Source organism: Bos indicus x Bos taurus, chromosome 5 (genome assembly GCF_003369695.1).
Source record: "Bos indicus x Bos taurus breed Angus x Brahman F1 hybrid chromosome 5, Bos_hybrid_MaternalHap_v2.0, whole genome shotgun sequence".
NCBI lineage: Eukaryota > Metazoa > Chordata > Mammalia > Artiodactyla > Bovidae > Bos > Bos indicus x Bos taurus.
The window spans coordinates 119,616,448-119,640,108 of NC_040080.1; positions in this window are offsets into that span (position 1 = coordinate 119,616,448).

Below are 23,661 nucleotides of genomic sequence, written 5' to 3' on the forward strand. Positions count from 1 at the left end.
CTCAGGACACAGTAACCTGGGCTAGTGTCATATTCCTGGAGCCTGATTAGCTTGGGTCCCAAGGCTGGAGTGTCCTGGGGCTGAGGGAGCTGGGGACATGTGGCAGGCAGTGTGACTCCACGATGAACCTGGAGGGCCTGTTGCCCTCCAGACACAGGCTGGATAATTGAAGGGATTGGAATTAACATATACACATTAATATATATCAAATAGATGATCAAAAAGTACTTACTGAATAACATAGGGAAGTTTATTGAACACCATAGAAAAGAAATGCAAAAAAGCAAAATGGCTGTCTGGGGAGGCCTTACAAATAGCTGTGAAAAGAAGAGAAGCGAAAAGCAAAGGAGAAAAGGAAAGATATAAACATCTGAATGTTCCAAAGAATAGCAAGAAGAGATAAGAAAGCCTTCTTCAGCGATCAATGCCAAGAAATAGAGGAGAACAACAGAATGGGAAAGACTAGGGATCTCTTCAAGAAAATCAGAGATACCAAAGGAACATTTCATGCAAAGATGGGCTCGATAAAGGACAGAAATTGTATGGACCTAACAGAAGCAGAAGATATTAAGAAGAGATGGCAAGAATACACAGAAGAACTGTACAAAAAAGATCTTCACAACCCAGATAATCACGATGGTGTGATCACTCACCTAGAGCCAGACATCCTGGAATATGAAGTCAAGTAGGCCTTAGAAAGCATCACTACGAACAAAGCTAGTGGAGGTGATGGAATTCCAGTTGAGCTATTCCCAATCCTGAAAGATGATGCTCTGAAAGTGCTGCACTCAATATGCCAGCAAATTTGGAACACTCAGCAGTGGCCACAGGACTGGAAAAGGTCAGTTTTCATTCCAATCCCAAAGAAAGGCAATGCCAAAAAATGTTCAAACTACCACACAATTGCACTCATCTCACACGCTAGTAAAGTCATGCTCAAAATTCTCCAAGCCAGGCTTCAGCAATATGTGAACCGTGAACTTCCTGATGTTCAAGCTGGATTTAGAAAAGGCAGAGGAACCAGAGATCAAATTGCCAACATCCGCTGGATCATAGAAAAAGCAAGAGAGTTCCAGAAAAACATCTATTTCTGCTTTATTGACTATGCCAAAGCCTTTGACTGTGTGGATCACAATAAACTGTGGAAAATTCTTCAAGAGATGGGAATACCAGACCACCTGATCTGCCTCTTGAGAAATTTGTATGCAGGTCAGGAAGCAACAGTTAGAACTGGACATGGAACAACAGACTGGTTCCAAATAGGAAAAGGAGTTCGTCAAGGCTGTATATTGTCACCCTGCTTATTTAACTTATATGCAGAGTACATCATAAGAAATGCTGAGCTGGAAGAAGCACAAGCTGGAATCAAGATTGCTGGGAGAAATATCAATAATCTCAGATATGCAGATGACACCACCCTTATGGCAGAAAGTGAAGAGGAACTTAAAAGCCTCTTGATGAAGGTGAAAGTGGAGAGTGAAAAAGTTGGCTTAAAGCTCAACATTCAGAAAACAAAGATCATGGCATCCGGTCCCACCACTTCATGGTAAATAGATGGGGAAACAGTGGAAACAGTGTCAGACTTTATTTTTGGGGGCTCCAAAATCACTGCAGATGGTGACTGCAGCCATGAAATTAAAAGACGCTTACTCCTTGGAAGGAAAGTTATGACCAACCTAGACAGCATATTCAAAAGCAAAGACATTACTTTGCCAACAAAGGTTCCTCTAGTTAAGGCTATGGTTTTTCCTGTGGTCATGTATGGGTGTGAGAGTTGGACTGTGAAGAAGACTGAGCGCGGAAGAATTGATGCTTTTGAATTGTGGTGTTGGAGAAGACTCTTGAGAGTCCCTTGGACTGCAAGGAGATCCAACAAGTCCATTCTGAAGGAGATCAGCCCTGGGATTTCTTTGGAAGGAATGATGCTAAAGCTGAAACTGTAGTACTTTGGCTGCCTCATGCGAAGAGTTGACTCATTGGAAAAGACTCTGATGCTGGGAGGGATTGGGGGCAGGAGGAGAAGGGGACGACGGAGGATGAGATGGCTGGATGGCATCACTGAGTCGATGGACGTGAGTCTCGTTGAACTCCGGGAGTTGGTGATGGACAGGGAGGCCTGGCGTGCTGCGATTCATGGGGTCGCAAAGAGTAGGACAGGACTGAGCAACTGATCTGATCTGATTGAACACACTGTGATCATCTACATGTGAAAAAGAAACCAAAAGAAAATAGATAAATGTCTAGGTATTAATGTAACTGAATCTAGTTCCTGAACATCTGAAACAAACACATTAGAAATCAATTATATCCAATAGAAAATAAGGAAATTACAGGTTAAAACAAAACAAAACAAAAAAGTGTGCAGCTTGGAGAAGTGCTGCCGCCTTGTGGCAATTTTCTGTAACAACACTATGAAGAGTAGTGCTGCCGGGCATTTATGTAAGGATTCAAGGTCTGTTAAGTTAACAGACACAACTTAACAGTCTCAACCTGAAAGGAGAAAGTTATTTTACTTGGTGGGAATGTTAACAAGTCCAAGTCTGGAAGACAGCATCTCAGTATCTCTGAGAAAACTGCTCCAAGGAGGCAGGAGGGGAAGTCAGGGGAAGTCAGGCTATACAAGTTTACACCAAGGGAAGCAGGCGGTCTGAAAAGCAAAGATCAGATACACAGTTAAGGAATTCAGCATTCTCTGGGAAGGCGCAGCCTCTGGGCTCGCTGAGTCCGTTCCTTTCACAATCGCCTCAGCCGTCCGCGGCCGCCCTGCTTCCCTGCTCACCTTGCCCCCGCCCCCGCCCCGCTCCTCAGCCATCACCGTGGGGGTGACGGCATCCTCTGGGTCGCCGTTTGGGGAGCCCTCATTCACATTTGGACACCAGAAATCACTGATGTCTGTGACGTTTCACGTTTACGAATATGGCAGGAGATATTCACATTTCACAAAGTAAAAAACACCTGCCCTCCTAAGGCATGGAGAACTGCCTTAGGGGTGGTCATCGGAAAAGAATTCAAAACAAGGCAGGCATTAATGAAGCCAATTTCAAGAAGTAAGTTTGACTCACACCCTTTAAAATAATTACAAGAAAAGATGTCAACCTCACTATTTATTAGAGAAGTGCAAATCTAAACTACAGCGAGGTATCACATCACATCGCACCAGTCAGAAGGACCATGGTCAAACACTCTAAAAACTGTAACTGCTGGAGAGGGTGTGCAGACAAGGAACCCTCCTCCACTGATGCTTGGAATGTAAGTTGGTAACAGCCACTGTGGAGGACACTGTGAAGCTTCCTTCAGCCATGAAAAGGAGAAAGAGATTAGAATACTCCTTAACGCCATACACAGAAATAAACTCCAAATAGATTTAAAAATCTAATTGTTAAGGATGGATACTATGAAATTCTTCAGAAATATAGAAATAGGACACAATTTGACATGAATGCAGCAAGTTCTTTGTGGATCCACCTCTTAGAAAAATAAAAAATGAAAAAATACACAAATCAGAAAATGAGACCGAATTAACCTTAAAAGCTTTTGCATACCAAAAGGAAACCCTCAAGGAAAGACAAGGGCAGCCCTCAGAATACAAAGAAATATTTGCAAAGGAAGAGACCCACAAGGAATTCATCTCCAAAACATACAAACAGCCTATGCAGCTCAATATCAAAAATACATACAAACCAAGAAAAAAAAAGGGGGGGCCAAAGATTGAAATGGATGTTTCTCCAAGGAAAACTTACAGAGAGCAGATAGGTACATGAAAAGATGCTCAGCATCACTAATGACTAGAGAAATTAAAATCAAAAGTCCAATGAGGTAAGCACTCACATTCATCAGATTGGCCACCTCAAAACATCCTAAAGAATAAGTGCTAGAGAGGTTGTGGAGAGAGAGAAACCCTCCCGCATTGTTGTTTGCAATGTACTTAGGAGAATGTATGGAGGGTCACATAAAAATAACCTACACGTGTTGCTGGCCAAAATCTTGGCTTTCTCGGTCCACCGTATTCAAAAAAATATGGAGACAAAGCTTGGAGGAATAGAAAGGTGGCTTTAATCCTCAGCCAGTGGAGAGGGGAACACAGTGGGCTCATGCCTCAAAAACTGTGCCCCGCACTCCCCTCCACGAGGAGTCTAGTGGCTTATATAAGGCAAGGGTTCACAGTGAGGGGTTGGTGAGGAGGAACAGACGTGTTAGAATCGTCTCAAAAAATAGTCACAGGCTAGCATCAGTAACCCAGTAATTGAGTCTGGTAGTTCGGTGGCTCTGCAGCCTTCTTTCTGATTTGTAACTACAAGGGGAAGAAGGATGTTGTAAGGGTAATCAAAGGACAATAGGTGTGTAATGTAGCTCCTGCAGAGTGAGGGGGCAGAGAAGCAAACTAGGTTACAGCATGCAGAGTTAGGAGTGGCTAAAGTAAAAATAAAAATAATAATAATAAAAAAAACAACTAGAAATGCTTAGGCCTGCTCACTGTTCTGTTTATCTTCTTTGTTCTCAGGAAAGAAGAAAAAAAACTCACTTTTTTTTTTTTTTTCCCTTTTCACTGCAACAAATTCCCCTGTCATTTTATTTCCTCCATATGAGTGAAAAGGTAAATGGGTGTCGTTCTTGTTCTTGCCTGGCTGAGGACAAAACCTCAGTTTTGCTCTGTTTGACAATCACCAGCTGTTCAGCCCAGGGGCCCATCTTTTCTTCAGCCCAGGGGCCCATCTTTCTCCTACTTCAATTTGTCCTTGAGAGATGTGAACTCCAAGAAATCTTTATTGGGGTGATGAGGGACAGAAGGTCAATCTTTCACAGCATCTTGAATGCTGACATGGAACTCAAAGACCCTGTCTAATCGGGGTCATGGCACTCTCGCCTTGTTTGATTAAGGGGCCCCAGGGTGACTTTTGTGGTTATTCCCACAGGATCTGTTCAGAGGAGTGGCTGTAATCGCCTTGGGACGTGGCTTTTCTCTCTTCATTGTTATTATCTTTATATAAATCTGTTGTCATCTGGAGGAGACAAGTTAAGAAAACAGAGGCCATAGATGAGTAAAAGAGTTATTGTAACTAGGGCTCAAAGAATGAGTAAGAACCAAGTTATGTTTGATGGCAATTTTGACTGTGGTCAAGACAGGGTCAGTGCTTAGGTCATCCTGTCCAAAGGGCTGGAGCCATTAGGACTCAGAAATAGTCGGAGGAATGACAACCTGAACATAAATAGACAAACTAGAAGAAATTAAGCCTGAAACTGAGCCTGAGTCCTAATTTAGACTTAACACTTTGAGGGGACTTGTAGCCAGGTCACCAGTTGTCTAGGTTTATCTAGGTAGGTCTTAACCTTTAATGTGGCTATTGGTCATTACACATAATTTTTCTTGTCAACATATGATTCAGAGCAATTTCCTTGTCTAAACATATAACAGTTACAAGAACAGACCTTTAAAAAGTACGGTTGTAGTCACCTACTGCTAGCAGACTTGGTTTTCAAAATGGCTGATGACATCCTAAGTTTGATCCAGCTCAGAAAACTCAAGTTCTCAACAATACAAGGACGTGTCTGAAATCACACCATAGTGTCACCTAGTTATTTACTCTATTTTGACTTTAATTGTAAAGTTTTTTCTTAAGAGCCAAAGTGGCTGCTGCTGTCAGTGATGCTAGTGCTTCTCTAAGTTTAAGATCCAAGAATCAGGGGTCATAAAAATTTCCTCCCCAAAGTGTGCAACTATCTGAATGCCTTTTCTGCAGTTTTTTTCAGAGCACAGAGTGCTTCATTCCTAATTTCTACCCTGAACTCCTTTCAGGGGGTGTTAAAGGTCAGTGGCCTCAGTGGCAGATGGCAGAGCCTCTTTGGGGTCATGAATCTGACCATAGTTTGGGGGCATTACATAACCATTTTGTCACACACTTGGTAATGTAGAGGACACCGCTTTTTAAAAATTCTTTAAAAAATTAATTACTTTATTTTAATTGGAGTATAATTACTTTACAATATTGTGGTGGCTTTTTGCCAAACATCAGCATGAATCAGCCAGAGGTGCACATGTGTCCCCCCATCCCGAAACCCCTCCCACTTCCCTCCTCCTCCCATCCCTCTGGGTTGTCCCACAGCACCAGGTTTGAGTGCCCTGCTTCACGAATCAAACTTGCAGTGGTCACCTATTTTACACATGGTAATACACATTTCAATGCCATTCTCTCAAATCATCCCACCCTCACCTTCTCCCACAGAGTCAAAAAATGTGTTTTTACATCTGTCTCTTTTGCTGCCTTATAGGGCTGTCATTGCCATCTTTCTAAATTGCATACATATGCTTTAATATACTATATTGGTGTTTTTCTTTCTGACTTACTTCGCTCTGTATAATAGGCTCAGGACAACACTTTTGAAACAGGCAATATAGAAAACAATATAGCTAGCAATAATGATAAGGTCATCAGTAAGAACTTGAGGCAAGAACTTCCATTATGCATAGCCCAGTATATATGTAAGTCACCTGCCTTAGTTTGTTCCATACCAATCCGTATTTTTTAGGGAAACTATATACTGGCATTATTATAAGGCACCCAGCCTAGCTTTCTAGTGTTATTAGACTGACTGTCCTTAGTATGATTTAACTGTTCCCAGTATAGAGGAGATTTTACATAGGACAAACTGTAGTTCCTACAGAGTTAGGGGCAGGAAAGCAAACTTGGCAACAGACATGCAAAGCTAGGAGTGGCTAAAGTAAAAAAGGAAAAAAAAAGAAAAAAGAAATCTAGGAATGTTCAGGTCTGCTCACAGTTCTCTTTATTGCCTTTGTTCTTAGGAAGGGGAAAGAGAAAAATTCATTTCTCTCTCTCTTTTTTCCCTTTTCATTGCAACACAAGTACCTTAGGACCCAGCAGTCCCACACCTGGGCATAAGCCCAGAGAAAATAAAAATTTAAACAACATGGGAACCCCTGCAATCTTGGCCCAACAAGGTACAATAGTCAAGTCTGGAAAGCAAGCTAAATGTAGAAATTACAGATGAATGGAAACAGAAGATGGGACACATGTACACAATGCAATATTTCTCGACAATAAGGAAGTAGGGAATAATGCCAAGTCCACCCGCAAGAAATAAAGTAGAGATGATCATTCCGAGTGAATTAAGGGTGACAGGGAGAGACAACTATCATATCACAACTCTCGTATCATCACACAACACTAGGTGTAACTCAAAAATGGATACAAATGAAGTTCTTTCCCAAAGAAACACAGCCTGACAGATTTAGAAAAGAAACTTTCCAGTTCAAATCATAGTGTAGAAACAGAAAAATATGGAAGAAGAAATGCTGATTCTATCCCCTCAGGCCATAGCCATCTGGGCTGGTGTCTCATCCTTGGAGCCTGCTTGGTTTGTGTACCAAGGCTGGAGTGTTCTGGGGCTGAGGGACCTGGGGGCACGAAGCAGGCCACGTGCCTCCACAATGGACCAGGAGTGCCTGTTGCCCTCTGCAGAGCCCCCAACCTTCAGAATCAGTGGGAGAAATTAAGAGTTTGGAATTAATATATACACAGTAATATATATCAAATAGATGATCAAAAAGTAACCACTGAAAAGCATAGGAAAGTTGATGAATACACTGTAATCACCTATACGTGGAAATGAACCCAAAGAGAATAAATAAACATCTATGCATATCTGAATCATGTATCTGTACAACTGAAACAAACACATCAGAAATCAAAAATATTCCACACTAAAATAACAAGGAAATTACCTGAAGAAAACAGTGGGACATGAAGAAGTGTTGCCCCCTTGTGGCCTTTTATTTAACAATGCCATGAAAAGCAGTGCTCAGGTCCGTTCAGTTGCTCAGATGTGTACGACTGTGACTCCATGTACTGAAGCATACCAGGCTTCCCTATCCATCACCAACTCCCGGAGCTTGCTCAAACTCATGTCCATCGAGTCAGTGATGCCATCCAACCACCTCAACCTCTGTTGTCCCCTTCTCCTCCTGCCTTCAATATTTCCCAGCATCAGGGTCTTTTCAAATAAGTCAGTTCTTCGCATCAGGTGGCAAAAGTATTGGAGTTTCGACTTCAGCATCAGTCCTTCCAATGAATATTCAGGATTGATTTCCTTTAGGATTGACTGTTTGCCAGGAATCCCTTAGAAATGGAGTAGCCACCATAGTAAACAAGAGTCCGAAATGCAGTACTTGGATGCAATCTCAAAAACGGCAGAATGATATCTGTTCATTTCCAAGGCAAACCATTCAATATCATGGTAATCCAAGTCAATGCCCTGGCCAGTATCGCTGAAGAAGGTGAAGTTGAATGGTTCTATGAAGACCTACAAGACCTTCTAGTACTAACACTCAAAAAGATGTGGTTTTCATTATAGTGGACTGGAATGCAAAAGGAGGAAGTAAAGAAACGCCTCGAGTAACAGGCAAATTTCGCCTTGGAGTACAGAATGAAGCAGGGCAAAGGTTAATAGAGTTCTGCCAAGATAATGAACTGGTCATAGCAAACACCCTCTTCCAACAACACAAGAGAAGACTCTACACATGGACATCACCAGATGGTCGACACCGAAATCAGATTGATCATATTCTTTGCAGCCAAAGATGAAGAAGCTGTATACAGTCAGCAAAAACAAGACCAAGAGCCGACTGTGGCTCAGATCATGAACTCCTTATTGCCCAATTCTGACTTAAATTGAAGAAAGTGGGGAAAACCACTAGACCATTCAGGTATGACCTAAATCAAATCCCTTATACAGTGGAAGTGAGAAATAGATTTAAGGGACCAGATCTGATAGACACAATGCCTGATGAAATGTGGACAGAGCTTCATGACATTGTACAGGAGACAGGGATCAAGACCATCCCCAAGAAAAAGAAATGCAAAAAAGCAAAATGGCTGTCTGAGGAGGCCTTACAAATAGCTGTGAAAAGAAGGGAAGTGAAAAGCAAAGGAGAAAAGGAAAGCTACACCTATTTGAACGCAGAGTTCCAAAGAATAGCAAGGAGACTTATGGAAGACTTCCTCAGTTATTGTTGCAAAGAAATAGAGGAAAAGAGTAGAATGGGAAAGACTAGAAATCTCTTCAAGAAAATTAGAGATGCCAAGTGAACATTTCATGCAAAGATGGGCTCAATAAAGGACAAAAATGATATGGACCTAACAGAAGCAGAAGATATTAAGAACTGGTGGCAAGAATACAAAGAAGAACTATACAAAAAAGATCTTCACGACCCAGATAATCATGATGGTGTATCACTCACACTTAGCTAGAGCCAGACATCCTGGAATGTGAAGTCAAGTGGGCCTTAGAAAGCATCACTACAAACAAAGCTAGTGGAGGTGATGGAATTCCAGTGGAGCTATTTCAAATTCTGAAAGACGATGCTGTGAAAGTGCTGCACTCAATATGCAAGCAAATTTGGACCACTCAGCAGTGGCCACAGGACTGGAAAAGGACGTTTTCATTCCAATCCCAAGAAAGGCAATGGCAAAGAATGCTCAAACTACCGCACAATTGTACTCATCTCACACGCTAGTAAAGTAATGTTCAAAATTCTCCAAGCCAGGCTTCAGCAATACGTGAACCATGAACTTCCAGATGTTCAACATGGATTTAGAAAAGGCAGAGGAACCAGAGATCAAATTGCCAACATCCGCTGGATCATCGAAAAAGCAAGAGAGTTCCAGAAAAACATCTATTTATGCTTTATTAACTATGCCAAAGCCTTTGACTGTGTGGATCACAAGAAACTGTGGAAAATTCTTCAAGAGATGGGAATACCAAACCACCTGACCTGCCTCTTGAGAAACCTGTATGCAGGTCAGGAAGCAACAGTTACAACTGGACATGGAACAACAGACTGGTTCCAAATATGAAAAGGAGTACGTCAAGGCTGTATATTGTCACCCTGCTTATTTAACTTATATGCAGAGTACATCATGAGAAATGCTGGGCTGGAGGAAGCACAAGCTGGAATCAAGATTGCCGGGAGAAATAGCAATAATTTCAGATATGCAGATGACATCACCCTTATAGCAGAAAGTGAAGAGGAACTAAAGAGCCTCTTAATAAAAGTGAAAGAGGAGAGTGAAAAACTTGGCTTAAAACTCAACATTCAGAAAATAAAGATCATGGCATCTGGTCCCATCACTTCATGGCAAATAGATGGGGAAACAGTGGCTGACTTTATTTTTCTGGGCTCCAAAATCACGGCAGATGGTGATTGCAGCCATGAAATTAAAAGACGCTTACTCCTTGGAAGGAAAGTTATGACCAACCTAGATAGCATATTAAAAAGCAGAGACATTTCTTTGTCAACAAAGGTCCATCTAGTCAAGGCTATGGTTTTTCCAGTGGTCATGTATGGATGTGAGAGTTGGACTGTGAAGAAAGCTGAGAGCAGAAGTATTGATGCTTTTGAACTGTGGTGTTGGAGAAGACTCTTGAAAGTCCCTTGGACTACAAGGAGATCCAACCACTTAATCCTACAGGAGATCAGTCCTGGGTATTCATTGGAAGGACTGATGTTGAAGCTGAAACTCCAGTATTTTGGCCACCTCATGCAAAGAGCTGACTCATTGGAAAAGACCCTGATGCTGGCAAAGATTGAGGACAGGAGGAGAAGGGGACGACAGAGGATGAGATGGTTGGATGACATCACCGACTCATTGGACATGGGTTTGGGTGAACTCTGGGAGTTGGTGATGGACAGGGAGGCCTGGCATGTTGCAGTTCATGGGGTCTCAAACAGTCAGACACGACTGAGTGACTGAAGTGAACTGAGACTGGTTGGATCTCCTTGTTGTCCAAGGGGCTTTCAGGAGTCTTCTCCAACACCACAGTTCAAAAGCATCAATTCTTTGGCGCTCAGGTTTCTTTATAGTCCAACTCTGACATCCACACATGACTACTGGAAAAACGATAGCTTTGACTACATGGACCTTTGTTGGCAAAGTAATGTCTCTGGTTTTTAATATGCTGTCTAAGTTGATCATAACTTTTCTTCCAAGGAGTAAGTGTCTTTTAATTTCATGACTGAAGTCACCATCTACAGTAAATTTGGAGCCCCCCAAAATAAAGTCAGCCACTATTTCCACTGTTTCCCCATCTATTTCCCATGAAGTGATGGCACCAAAAGCCATGATCTTAGTTTTCTGAATGTTAAGTTTTAGGCCAACTTTTTTACTCTCCTCATTGAATTTCATCAGGAGCCTCCTGTTTACAAAAATAAATAAATGGGACTTAATTCCCCTTAAAAGTGCTGGCACATACCACCCAGAGCAATCTATAGATTCAATGCAATCCCTATCAAGCTACCAACGGTATTCTTCACAGAGCTAGAACAAATAACTTCAAAATTTGTATGAAAATACAAAAAAACCTCAAATAGCCAAAGCAATCTTGAGAAAGAAGAATGGAACTGGAGAAATCAACCTGCCTGACTTGAGGCTCTACTACAAAGCCACAGTCATCAACACAGAATGGTACTGGAACAAAGACAGAAATATAGATCAATGAAACAAGACAGAAAGCCCAGAGATAAATCCACACACCTATGGACACCTTATCTTTGACAAAGGAGGCAAGAATATACACTGGAGAAAAGACAATCTCTTTAACAAGTGGTGCTGGGAAATCTGGTCAACCACTTATAAAAGAATGAAACTAGAACACTTTCTAACACCATACACAAAAATAAACTCAAAATGGATTAGAGATCTAAACGTAAGACCAGAAACTATAAAACTCCTGGAGGAGAACATAGGCAAAACACTCTCCGACATACATCACAGCAGGATCCTCTATGACCCACCTCCCACAATATTGGAAATAAAAGCAAAAATAAACAAATGGGACCTAATTAAAGTTAAAGGCTTTTGCACAACGAAGGAAACTATAAACAAGGTGAAAAGACAGCCTTCAGAATGGGAAAAAATAATAGCAAATGAAGCAACCGACAAAGAATTAATCTCAAAAATATATGCACAACTCCTGCAGCTCAATTCCAAAAAAATAAATGACCCAATCAAAAAATGAGCCAAAGAACTAAACAGACATTTCTCCAAAGAAGACATACAGATGGCTAACAAACATATGAAAAGATGCTCAACATCATTCATTATCAGAGAAATGAAAATCAAAACCACAATGGGACACCAACTCACACAAGTCAGAATGGCTGCTATCAAAAAAATATGCAAATAATATATTCTGGAGAGGATGCAGAGAAAAAGGAACACTCTTACACTCTTGGTGGGAATGCAAACTAATACAGCCACTATGGAGAACAGTGTGGAGATTCCTTTAAAAACTGGAAGTAGAACAGCCATATGACCCATCAATACCACTGCTGGATATACACACTGAAGAAACCAGAATTTAAAGAGAAACATGTACCCCAATGTTCATTACAGCACTGTTTACAATAGCTAGGACATGGAAGCAACCTGGTTGCCCATTGGCAGACAAATGGACAAGAAAGCTGTGGTACATATACACAATGGAATATTATTCAGCCATTAAAAAGAATCAATTCTAATGTGGTGGATGAAACTGGAGCCTAATATACAGAGTAAAGTAAGTCAGAAAGAAAAGCACCAATACAGTATATTAATGTATATATATGGAATTTAGAAAGATGACCCTATATATGAGACAGCAAAAGAGACACAGATGTAAAGAACAGTCTTTTGGACTCTGTGGGAGAGGGTGAGGGTGGGATGATTTGAGAGGGTAGAGTTGAAACATGTATGTTATCATATGTGAAATGAATCGCCAGTCCAGTTTTGATGCATGAGACAGGGCACTCAAAGCCAGTGCACTGGGATGACCCTGAGGGATGGGATGGGGAGGAAGGTGGGAGGGAGATTCAGGATGGGGGACACGTGTACACCTATGGCTGATTCATGTCAATATATGACAAAAACCGCTACAATATTGTAAAGTTATTAGCCTCCAATTAAAATAAATAAATTAATTTTTAAAAAGTGCTGGCACAGCAGAGGAAACTATAAACAGAACAGAAAGACAAACCTCATAGTAGAGCTAATATGTGCAAACAAAGACACCCACGAGGGATTTCTCTCCCAAACATACAAACAGCTTATGCACCTCGATATCAAAGAAGCAACCCATCAAATAAGGGCATAATATTTAAATGGACCTTTCTCCAAAGGAGACGTAGAAATGGCCATGAAGTACATGAAAAGACACTCAGCATCTGTAAATATTAGAGAACTGTGAATCAGAAGTGGCATTACCTCACACACATCAGAACGGTCAGTATAGAACACCTACAACAATAAATGCTGGAGAGGGAATGGAGGAAAAGAACTCTCTTCCCTGTTGGTGGGAATGAAAGTCAGTAAATCCACAAATGAGAACAGGACAAAGGTTCATGAAAAAGTAAACGGAGAAGTGCCATGATACCCAGCAATCCCATTCCTGGGCACAGATCCAGAGGAACCACAATTTTAAAAGACACGTGTGCTGCAATGTTCATGGCAGCACTATGTACGAGAGCCAAGATATGGATGAAGCCTAAGTGGGTAACACACACACGGCAATATCACTCAGCCATAAAGAGGGTGACATCATGCCATGTCCAGCAACAAGGAAGGAAGTAGAGATGATAATACAAAGTGACGTAAGTAAGACAAAGGAAGACAAGTATGTGATATCTCTTGGAGGTGGATTCTAAAAATGGATACAAATGAACTTCTTTACCAAACAGAAACACCCTCACAACATAGCAAACCACCTTATGGCTACCAAAAGGGAAAGGTGGTGGGCAAAAAAATGAGAAGATGGAGATGAATATACACAAACATGACTCTATAAAATAACCAACACGAACCCACTACAGGACAAGGACCCCTACTCAACACTGCATAATAGAACCCAAAAAAGAACATGCAGCTGGCTATGTGTGAGTGAATCATGTTGCTGTACACCTGAAACAAACAAACAAACAAACAATCAAAAAACACTCTACAACACTGTAAGTCACATCTACACCAAAAAAATACTTCTTACAAAAAGAGAATGCTGACTCTATTCCTTTCAGGCCTTAGTGAGCTGGGCTGCTGCCACATCCCTGAAGCCTGGGCAGGCTTGAGTCCCTTGGCTGGACTGTCCTGGGGCTGAGGGAGGTGGGGAGGATGTGCCAGCCAATGAGCCCTGCCCATGGACTTGGCATGCCTCTTCCCCTCTGCACCGGCCCACAACTTCCAGATACAGGCAGGACCTCCTGCAGTGAAACTACACCTACTGCACCCAAAGGAGGTGGAGCTTCTAGGCTGGAAGAGCTTTGGAAAGCCCCCTGGGCTCCATGTCTCCAGGTGATGGTGTTCCCACCTCCAGCTTCCTTCCTTAGGGTCACCCCACCTATGATAAAAGCACTTTCCACAGAGGGGTGCAGGAACTAGGATGTGTCCAGGGCATAGGGTAAGGAAGGAAGATGGTATGGGACATAAACCTTGCATATTTCTTCTAGCACATTTGACTCTAATTGACAATCCAGGAACAGAACTTTCCCTAAGGTTCTGGTTCCCCCAGTAACCAGGAGTAAAGACATGCTGCTGCCTTGTGGCCATTTCCCATAACAACAACTTTGAAACCTTTGCTCACAGGCACTTAATATTCACCAGGCACCCCACTCCAGCACTCTTGCCTGGAAAATCCCATGGACAGAGGAACCTGGTAGGCTGCAGTCCATGGGTTCGCTAAGAGTTGGACATGACTGAGTGACTTTACTTTCACTTTTCACTTTCATGCATTGGAGAAGGAAATGGCAACTCACTCCAGTGTTCTTGCCTGGAGAATCCCAGGGACAGGGGAGCCTGGTGGGCTGCCGTCTATGGGGTCACACAGAGTCAGACATGACTGAAGCGACTTAGCAGCAGCAGCAGGCCTGTGGGCTGTAAGTAAAAAATACCTGCCCTCAAGAAATTTTCTAGGGGAGGTCAACAGAAAAATATTGAAAACAGAGCAGGCGTTCAAGAAGTCAGTTTGAATAAATAAGTTTAACTCACACTGTTTAAAAAATCACATGTAAAGATGTCAACATTGCTAAATATGCGAGAAATGCAAATCAAAACTTCAAGGAGGTATCACCTCACACCAGTCAGAATGGCCATAGATGGAAACTCTACAAACAATAAATGCTGGAGAGGGTGTAGAGCAAGGGGAACCCTCCTACACTGATGCTGCAAATGGAAATTGGGAGCAGCCACTATGGAGGACACTGGGCAGGTTCCTTAACATGAAAATGAGAATGAATTTTTGATGCTCCCTAACACCATACACAAAAATAAACTCCAAATAGATGAAAGATCTAAATAAAAGGACAGACACTACAAAAATCTTGAGGAAAAGAGCACATGCCTTGACATAAAATGCAGCAAGTTCTTTTTTGATCCACCTCTTAGAATCATGAAAACAAAACAGAAATAAACAAATGGGACCTAATAAACATTAAAAGCATCTGCACAGCAAATGAAACCATCAGTGAAAGAGAAAGACAACCCACAGAATGGAAAAACAAAATTCTTGCAAAGATACCTACAGGGAATTTCTCTTCAACACATACAAACCACTAGTAACAGCTCAATATAGACTCACGCCCATGGAGTCGGGCAGGAGGAGAAGGGGACAACAGAGGATGAGATGGCTGGATGGCATCACTGACTTGATGGACGTGAGTCTGAGTGAACTCCAGGAGTTGGTGATGGACAGGGAGGCCTGGCGTGCTGCGATTCATGGGGTCGCAAAGAGTCGGACACGACTGAGCGACTGAACTGAACTGAACTGAAACCCCTGGACAACCAGGGAAGTCCCTCCCTATTTTGAACTTATATAGGAACTGTGTTCACCCCAGCTCCATCTTATTCTGATCTTGTTGAGGCTGCTTGCGGGATGCATCCTGCAGTTTGCCTAGCCCTGGTTTGGTAAGCCTCCTCGCAACACAAACACCTGTTTTTCTTGCAGTGAACACTGAAATTCGAGTCTTGACTGTCAGAGAATTCGACCAGGCTGGTGGCCAGGCAGGGAGGGATGAAGATGCCAATTATATTCCACAAGCAGAATAAGCTAATATACAGATTTAAAGAAAATGCACTTCAAGAACATCCTACAGTAAGAACCTTTTATTGAAACAGAATTCTACATGTATGAAGGCAGAATAAGATAGACATTGTTGCATGTTTCCCGAGCCTGTTAAGCTCATCAGATTAAGCAAAACTTTCTCAATGAAAGGGATGCTGGTCAGGTTGACAGCTGCTCAGTTAGTGATCCTGCGGATGTTTTTGTCCTGCTTTCCAGACACTGAAAAAGGATTCTCATAAACCCTCTTGAAAGCTTCCCACTGTGTCCTTTCAACAGGATTGAAGGAAACCCTAATCAAGTTGTCAGCTGATAGGTTATCCAGCTTTTCTTGTGATACTTGGTTATGTAATTGGGAAGGAATTGAGTGAATAAGTTATTCTCTTCTGAGCAAGGTATCCGTGCTAATATCTAAGAAATACAAACTAGAAATAGATCTAACTATTGAATCTTTTCTCTTCCTAGCAATTAGTCATTGGTCATCTTTGGATACATGTAAAAAAAAATAAAAGGAAAAAGTATTCTTTCTATTAAAAATGTATTTCAAATATATTTATTTTTAATAATTATAAAAATGTGTAATCATATATATATTAATTTAATGAGGGTGAATTACTCATAAATGTAATGATAATTCAGAAATAAATGTAACCCTTAGAACTTTATGATCATAGTAAAAAAAAAAATCTTATGTACTTCTAAGCATGGTCATGTTGGGTGATCAACAAGGCTTTTATGTGACAAAGTCTTTTGCATTGAAATAACATTCTCTGAGTGATGTGGGGTGAAAAGACAGGTTCAAACAGAAAACAAAGATCAGGAAGCCAGTCTGAAATGTTATGTCTGGTGTGACCCCAACTAGAAGACGTGTCGGGGAGGGCAGATTATGGAGACAGTAAGAGGACGGTGTTGCCAGGGGCTGGGAATGTAGAACAAAGAGAGCACAGAGGATTTTTAGGGCAGCAAAATACTCTGAATGATACTGTAATGGTGGATATATGACATTGTGCATTTGTTCAAATGAAAGGCTGTTGTTGAATCACGCGAATACACCAGGATTCTTGGCCCCAGGAGGAGAAGAATTTAATCCGGGGCCAGAGACGAGGCTTGATCGCTCAGAGCTTTTGTGTAATAAAGTTTTATTAAAGTATAAAGGAGATAGAGAAAGCTTCTGACATAGGCATCAGAAGGGGGCAGAAAGAGTACCCCCCTGCTAGTCTTTAGCTGGATGTTATATAGTCCCTAGCAGTCTGTTAATGAAAGAAAGGAATATCTTAAAATTCAGAATGGCACCAGGCCCCTCACCCATAAGATGCATTTTGGGATAATCTTGGCACCAAATGGTTTATCCTGGGCCATAAAATGATTAACTTGAATCTTGAAGAAGGGCAGACCACCATACAAATAGTTTCATTTACATAGATTAGGGGAACAATATCCATACTGGTTTGTCAAGTAGGTTCTGGGCCAAGAGGCGGAACCGACTTGGAGACAGAGGTTGGGGTAAAGGCATAGTACATTAGCATAGCTTAAGACAAACATTTCCATAAGAAAAAGGCATTGGTTATCTCTAGACTTGAGAATAGCTAACTTCAGGCGAAGCCGGGTGTCATTATGGCAACACAATATTTTAAGAGAAACCTCCCTTTAAATTTGTATAGAGAAGGAAAAAATATTGCTAGTTTGTTTCCTCCTGCCGCTTAAGAGAGATAAAAATGTCTGACACTTGCAGGCTATTTCCTCTATTTGGAGACCCCTGGCCTTCCTGCCTGTTACCCTCTCACAAATGTATATACATTAACTTGATCTACATACACACACATACAAAATAACCCAATAATCATCTGTGTCCCAATAACAGGTAGCCCAGCAGAAAACTGGGTCATTCATGAACAGTTTTTCACATGAGAGCAAACTGCGTAGGCCAATTGACAGCAGTGAGGTGGTTGGGGATGCAAGTCAAAATGAATGAAACAGCAACTTCCTTGGCCATTCAATGGTTAGGACTTGGTACTGTCACTGCTGTGGACCCAGGTTTGATCTCTGGTCAGGGAACTAAGATCTTATAAACTATGCACTTTGGCCAGAAAAAAAAAAAAAAAAAGACATAGGAAAATACTCTGCACTGTTCAAAAACAGCAAGACTAAAACAGCAGACAACATACCATATGTGGGGCTTCAGATCCACAAGAAAATTTCCATTTTGCTGATAGGAGTGCAGAATGGTGAGACTCTTCAGGAAACTAGCAGGAACTCTTGGTCAACCCTCTCAAATATAAATGCAAGAATGTGGAGAGCACCAGGATGTGTTCACTGGGTTGTTTGCGGTGATACTTGGTCCAGAACCATAAAGACATGAAACACTCACAAAGATGTGTGGCAGGACAGTAGAGGGGACGATCCCTGGATCCCCAGGGATCCAGTCAGCAGGGTCACAGAGCAACTGGAACGAGCAAAGGACTTCCCTGGTGGTCCAGGGGCGAAGATGCGGGAGGCCCAGGTTCAGTCCTTGGTCAGAGAACTAGATCCCACATGCCACAACTAAGAGTTTGCATGCTGTAACCAGGACCCCACATGCCACAACTAAGATCTAGTGCAGGCAAAATACATAAATGAACAAATAAATGTTTTTGTTTTTGTTTTAAAGGAGAAAGGCTTTTTTTTTTTTTTTTTTTTTGGTCGCACCACTGCATGGCAGGGGAATCTTAGTTCCCTGACCAGAGATCAGACCCCAGCCACCTACAGTAGAAGCCTGGAGTCCTAAACACTGGACCACCAAGCAATTTTGGAGAGGCTTGTTTTTAATTATTTCATATAAACTGTTTTTCGGTATGATTCTGAAAGGTTGCCATTGCAAGCCATGTGCTATGTGGGATTCGTGACCTCTGGAGGAGAGGATTTCGATCCTGGGGCAGAGATGAGTCTTGACTACTCAGAGCTTTTCCTGTAGCAAAGTTTTATTAAAGTATAATAGAGATAGGGAAAGCTTCTGACATAGACATCAGAAGGAGACAGAAAGAGTGCCAACTTGCTAGTTTTCAGAAAGGCATTTTATGTGTTAGTGAGCTGCTAATCAAATAAGGGAGACACCTCAAGGCTGAGGGAGTCTCACCAGGCCCTCCTCCCACAATATGCATTTTTGAGATAGAACGGCCCAAGGTGTGTCATCCCCACTCCCTCACCATAAAACAATTGACATGAACACTGGTTTGTTGAGCCATGATCAGCCCAAGGTTTGAGAAAAGAAAAAAGATTTAGTCTTGGGCGATTTGAAGAAAGGCAGATTCCAAAGCAAATAGACAGCTTCATTAACATAGCTTAAGAAAAACATTTCCATATGAAAAACGCATTGGTTAGCTCAAGGTTTGAGAAAAGTTAATTTCAGGTGGAACCAGGTGTCAACAGAGAAGGGAAAACAGTGTGCCACTTGGAGTTTATTTTCTCCTGCCGCTTGGGGACCTCTGGCCTCCCTACAGAGGCAGTTAACATTCTCAGTTCCAAACAAATTGTCATCTAAACCATATTTTTAATTTTATATTTGTCAGGTCCAAATGGGTATACCGTTAAAAAAAAAGGGGGGGGGGTAGTAGGATTTCAAAATGTGAGTTTTGCGGTTCTTAAATGTCTCTACTGCTAAATAAAAACACTTCAACCTTAGTTTTTAATTATGCTGAAAGCACGTGCTAATTCTGCAGTCTAGAGAATTAAAATTTTCATTATCCATTAGCTTATCAGGGACCTGCTAGGGGAAGCATACTGACTGAAACCACCCACCCTGGCCAGGCACCATAGTTATCATGTGCATGAATTGTTTTTCGATAGGAGGTCCTGGTAAGCAACATGGAACTCATAGGTCATCACCAACTGGAATAGTTCAGGAAAGGTCAAAAGGTGACACCACGTGTCCAACATAGAAACTGTGGTGTCGGAAAGAGACAAGCGGCACTCAAAGATACAGAACAGCAAGGTTTATTCAGCACTGGCGCAGGCCCAGCGGAGTCACATTCAAAGGCTGAGTTCCTCAGTTGCCTGGGTATCTTTTATACACCGTAAACTTCCCACTCAAACAGCTCAGATCCCTCCCTTCCCCAGGTAGCCCTAGTTGCCAAGGATATAATGAGCAAGCAAGATCACAGAAGCAAAGTGGTTATTGACAAGCAGCAGCTGTTTAAAAGGCAATGGCACCCCACTCCAGTACTCTTGCCTGGAAAATCCCATGGATTGGAGGAGCCTGGTAGGCTGCGATCCATGGGGTTGCACAGAGTCGGACATGACTGAAGCGACTTAGCAGCAGCAGCAGTTGTTTAAAAACAAGATAATAAAAAATATATATATAAACAAGATAATAGAAGGGAAAACAAAAGGTTGTTATTTTAATTGGGGGCTTTTATCTCATTCCTACCTCATTTCCCCCTCTTGATGTTTAGGGTGCATCTGCAGTTGTCAGAGAACATCAGCTTGCTGGTATTCCTTTAAAAGCAGCCACTGCATGGCCTTCCTCTGTTCCACAACCGCCTCTATGAACCCTGTTACAACTCTGATTAGGAGAGGTATGAGGCAGGGAATAAGCAGACATCTGGCAAGTATAACTATAACCATCCCAATCATTATTTTAAACTGCCAACCCCCCCCCCCCCCCCCCCACACACACACACCCCAGCCAAGAGAACCATCCTCCAAAGAAGCCATCTGTATCCCATCCCTTCCAGGTCTGAATCGGAACATGGGCAATTTTCCTGATATGTTTAGCTATGACTATCACACCTTTTCCATTATCATCTGTTTGGAGGCAACAGTCAGTTTGGCTGAATTTCCCACAGACTCCTCCTTCCTCTGCTAGGAAGTAGTCTAGTGCCAAGCAATTTTGAATGATGGCAGTTCTCATCTGGGATTGTTGCTGTGCCAGCAGTTCCAAAGCAGCAGCAGTTTCATTGGTTATAATCTATAGCATTGCTTGTAGTTGAATTATTTGATTTAGCATATAAGTGGGTGTGCTGTATCCCCAATTTCCATCTTGTTCCCATGTGGCTGGACCAAAATATTGAATAATCCACTGGGGAGGCCAGTCATTTTCATCCCATTCCTGATGGCCTTCTATCTCTGGAGACTGCCTTTCTCGACATTTTAAGTCATCCTAGATTGGAACACCAAGCATGTCTCCTTGTGAGCCAGTTAGGAGGAAAAAATCTGGCTGAATCATTCCTATGGTGCAGGTTACGCCCCACCTGGATGGGAGTTGTAAGTAGGCCCTTCTCCTACAAATCCAAAAAAGTTCTTCTGGGGCCTGCCATAAGTCTGGGTGTGTGGACTTAAGATGCTTCCAATATGGGCTAATGTCTAGGATTGCAAGAAAAGGATTAATATCAGGTTGATTTCCTGTACAGTTTTGCCCTAGAATCCTGGTGGTGGAGTTGAAGGGAACACAAGTGTGATTTACATTTCCTCCTTTTTGGGGAGCCCAATACCAGCTTGGGGCTCCTGGTCACCATGAATGGCTCTTACTGGTGTCACTATAGACTGGGGCTCTTCTGCATTTTGTTTTTCCGACTCAGGTATAACTTCCCTTTCTTAGCTCAGGCATTCTTCACCTATTGTCTCCAAGGACAGAGTCCAATTTCAAATAGGACCTCCTGCCTGCCTACTAATTGTTCCATCCCATTGCAGTAGCAGAAAGGTGTCCAGTCTGGTGCCCTTCCAGGGCCATGTTTCACTCATCTGGGCTCCTCTGTAAAACCAACAGTTAGTGATACCCAATTCTCCGGCTACCTACCTCCTCAGCTAAATGGATAAAGAGATTATTTGCAACAGTAGGTATTAGTTCATCTTTTAGGGAAGTTTGGAGCTGATCATATAGTCCCTTGGATCCTGGCCCAGGGCTTAATGTTGGTGGGCCAGAGGTGGCTACTAAGGGGTTGGAGTCCAGCCAGATGTACTCACTTGGCCATTTTGCTAGGTCAACCTGAATTTTTGTTTTCTCTTTGCCTAATTTCCAACAAGTTGCTTGTCCTGGAAACCTGTAACATCTTTGACCATCTATACTTTGGGCTTTAATTTCTCCCTTCCAATAATGCTTCCCTTCTCTAGTGCATGGAGAGGCTGAACTATAACATGTGGCCGACTGGTGCATACAGTAAACAAAGGTGCAGTGGACCCACCCCTTCTCATAATAGAAAGATTGACAGTGGCACCCCACTCCAGTACTCTTGCCTGGAAAATCCCATGGATGGAGAAGTCTAATGGGCTGCAGTTCATGGGGTCGCTAAGAGTTGGACACGGCTGAGCGACTTCACTTTCACTTTTCACTTTCATGCATTGGAGAAGGAAATGGCAACCCACTCCAGTGTTCTTGTCTGGAGAATCCCAGGGATGGTGGAGCCTGGTGGCCTGCGGTCTCTGGGGTCGCACAGAGTCGGACACGATTGAGCGACTTAGCAGCAGCAGCAGCATATGTTCAGAACAATCATCCTGACTCTCAGATGAGGAGGGGGTTTTACAACTTAACAGAACTATAAGGCAAAAATATGCCATTTTCATATTTAAGCTGATCACAGTAGGAGACTCCAAAAACAAGAACAATGAAGAAGTAGACAAAGCAGAGGGAGAGTTTTTGGATACAAGTCCACTCCAGGGGAGACACAGAGTAAAGTCCTATTCTGAATAAGATGAATAAGGGGAGTCTCAGGAGAAGGCAATGGCACCCCACTCCAGTACTCTTGCCTGGAAAATCCCATGGACAGAGAAGCCTGGTAGGCTGCAGTCCATGGGGTCACTGAGCCGGACACGACTGAGCGACTTCACTTTCACTTTTCACTTTCATGCATTGGAGAAGGAAATGGCAACCCACTCTAGTGTTCTTGCCTGGAGAATCCCAGGGACAGTGGAGCCTGATGGGCTGCTGTCTATGGGGTCGCACAGAGTCTGACGCGACTGACTAGCAGTAGCAGTAGCAGCAGCAGTCCAATTAATAACCAATACATCTGACTTTTGTTGGTCCGGTTGGTTCATCAAGCTTCAGCCCTGCGTTGACTGGCCAGCTTCCAGTGTGGTCAGAGTAAGGCTTCAGGCTGTTTCCTTTTTCACACGATCAAGCACAGGGGTTCCTCTGGACTGAGTGAGGGTTGCTTCCCACTTCCCTCAGCTCTTGGTTGGACTTGAAGTTTTGACTCTGGAGTAATGGATCCAAGCGTCTATTCCTGCCACCTTGAGAGCAGTGGGGGTAGTTAAGATTACAGACTAGGGCCCTGTCCACATGGATTTTAAAGGCTCTTTTTTCCAATCCTTTATCCATACTTGCTCCCCTGGTTGGTGGGGATATATTGCTATGCTTAAGGATATGGGTCCTTATATATATATATGGGTCTCAAATACATACTGTCCATGTATGTATTTGAGAGACTGTGTGTCCTAACCCTTGCAGCTGCCTATGTAAAGCCAAGTTCCCCAGTTCTCTGGTGTCTCCCCTTAAGTTGACTAGCAAGGGTGGCCATCCATACAGGATTTCTAATGGTGAAAACCCTATCCCTGCCTAGGGTGAACACCTCATCTTCAAAAGGCCCATAGTTAACA